A 2,500-nucleotide genomic window follows, 5' to 3' on the forward strand; every position below is an offset into this window, starting at 1 on the left:
GCGGCGGGGGGGGGGGCGCGCTGGGAGGAAGGAGGAGGGCCTCCGGCCACCGCGGCCGCCGGTAGCGGCCCCCCCGGGTAGGGATGGCCATGGGCCCCGGGCTCCGGGCCCGAGGGTTTCTCGGTCGGAGAGCCGGGCGGGGGTTTAAAGACTCGGGCGGCCCGATGCGACCCGGGGGGCAGCCGGGCGTGCTGCCGGAGGGGCCGGGGGGTCGGCGCGCGCGGGCGCCGCACCCCCCATGCCCGCCGGCGCGCCCGTGCATGCCCCGCGGGCAGCCGGGACGGAGAGGGGTACCCTGCCCCCTCTCTCCGCGGTCTGGTCTCGGCGGAGAGACGCCGCGCGGTCGGCTTGCGCCGGCCTGCCTCGAACGCGCGACCCCGGCGCGAGCGCGTGCTCGCCGCCGGGACGGCGAGCCCCCACCGCGGGTGGTGCGGACGCCGAGCCCCAGCGCATCCCTTCTCCTCCCTGGCCGGTGCTCTCAGTCTCCCGCCGTGGCCGTCGGCGGCACCCTTCCTTCCCTCCCCCCCCGCCCTGCCCCGGCACTCCGCCATCCGGCGCGCCTGCCCTCGCTCTGCCCGACCCGGCTTCGCTGGGCGGCAGGCGGGCGGCGGGCGGGCGGGCGGGGGCGGCCCCTCCCGGTCTCCGCGTGGAGGCGGGGAGAGCGGGCGCCGTTCCCCGTCCGTCCCGCCTCGCCCGTCTGCCTGCCGCCAGGCGTCTGCCCGCGGAAGGGACGGGCGAGTGCGTGGCGTCGCTCGGGAGGCTGCGTGTGTGCAGGCGGGTGTTGGGTGCCGTCTCGGGGCGGCGGAGCTGGAGGCCGGTGAGGCGAGCGAAGGAGCTCGGAAGCGTGCGGCTGGCGGGTCGCGGGCGCGCGGGCAGCGGGTGGCGCCGCTCCCAGCGGCGGCCGGGCTCCGACGCCGGGGCTCCGCGGGGACCCACACCCCGGTCCCTGAGGCAGGTGGCGCGGCTGGCGCGCCGCTCCCTGCTGGGCCAGGCCGAGCCGGGCGCCTGGGCCGGACTCGAAGCGAGAAAGGGGTTGTCCCAGGTCGGGAGCGAGGGCTCCCCGCCCCTCTCGTTCGGGTCTGTTCTCCCCCCCCCCCCCCTTTTTTTTTCCCTCTGTGCTTGTACGGTCAGTGAGGCGTGCCCTCTCTCTCCGCTGTCCCTTGCTCAGCAGCCGGCGTCGGCGTGAGGAGGGAGGCAGAGCGGATGGGGGCCCTCAGGGGGCTGCGAAAGCTGCCCGGTCCCCCGCGCGCGCGGTGGGGACCGAAACCGAGACAACTCTTAGCGGTGGATCACTCGGCTCGTGCGTCGATGAAGAACGCAGCTAGCTGCGAGAATTAATGTGAATTGCAGGACACATTGATCATCGACACTTCGAACGCACTTGCGGCCCCGGGTTCCTCCCGGGGCTACGCCTGTCTGAGCGTCGCTTGACGGTCAATCGTCACCCCCATTGCCGCGTTGGCGCAGCGGTGTGCCGCCCCTCGGGGGGGGGCCGGGGGGGGCGGCGGCGGCGGCGAGTCGGTGGGGGGGCGGCGGCGGCGGTGAGTCGGCGGCGGCGGCGGAGCCGGGACCACCGGTGCGTGCACCGGTGGCCCCGGTCTTCCGGCTGGCCTGCCTGCCCGGCTCCGGCCGACCGTCCGCCTCCACCGTCCGCGGCCGGCGTGCCTTGCCCTGCCCTCCCTCCCCTCCGAGCCCGGTGGCCACCGCTGCCCTGCGCGGTGTGTGCGGTGTGGCGCGGCTGGGGCGCCTCGCAGGCCCGCGCCGCCGGGGAGAGGGGGTGCCTCTCCTCCCCGTGTGGGCCCGGGCCTTCGTCCCCCTAAGTGCAGACTCGGGAAACCCCCGCTCCCGGAGCGCCCGCTGTGCGGAGTTCGTCCCGCCGGGCCCCCAGGTTCGGTCGGTCGCGGTGGCCCGGCACCTGCCGCCGCCGCCCGCCGCCACCGCCAGTGCCCGCCGTACGACGGCTCTCCTCCACCACTCTCCCGGTGGTGCGCTGGTCCCCCGTTCCCCTCCGGCGGGGGGGACGGCCGGCTGCCTTTCTTCCCCTCCCCTTGCCCTCTCCCTGCCCCGACTGCTGCCGCTTCGGCGCCCGCCGAGCCCCCTCTGCCCCCCCCCGCGGCGCACCCGCGTCCGTAGTGCGTGCCGAGCCCACTTCCACCCGCCGGCTGGCGTCAGCCGCGGCGTTGCGTTGAGGCCGGCAGCGACGGCGCGCGGGTGTCTCCGCGGGGCGGTGGTGTGGGGCAAGCGCGGGCGGCGCCGTTCGGTGGCGAGACGGGGGAGGGGGGGGGGCAGAAAGGGGGGGGGGGGAGGGGCGCTGCCGCGCCGTCGTCCCGTGCCGGGGCGAGAGCGGAGGTCAGCGGCCGGGGAGGAGGAGCCAGCCGCGGCCGGTGGAGGGGCTGTGCGCGAGTGTGCGAGTGGGCGAGCGAGCGTTTGGGAGCCGGGCCCGGGGGAGGTGCGGACCTCGCCCCCCGGCCCCGCGCGGCTGTCTGCGGGTGGGTACCGC

At 77.6% G+C, this 2,500-nt stretch overlaps 1 non-coding gene across 1 annotated transcript; it reads left to right on the top strand.

Moving 5' to 3' along the window:
- The first annotated feature begins 1,273 nt into the window (after positions 1–1,273).
- On the top strand, positions 1,274–1,426 carry LOC138063426 (5.8S ribosomal RNA). The gene has a single exon (XR_011137027.1). It is a non-coding gene; the product is annotated as a 5.8S ribosomal RNA (ribosomal RNA).
- Positions 1,427–2,500: the final 1,074 nt, after the last annotated feature.

This window comes from Struthio camelus, chromosome 31, assembly GCF_040807025.1.
Source record: "Struthio camelus isolate bStrCam1 chromosome 31, bStrCam1.hap1, whole genome shotgun sequence".
Classification (NCBI taxonomy): domain Eukaryota; kingdom Metazoa; phylum Chordata; class Aves; order Struthioniformes; family Struthionidae; genus Struthio; species Struthio camelus.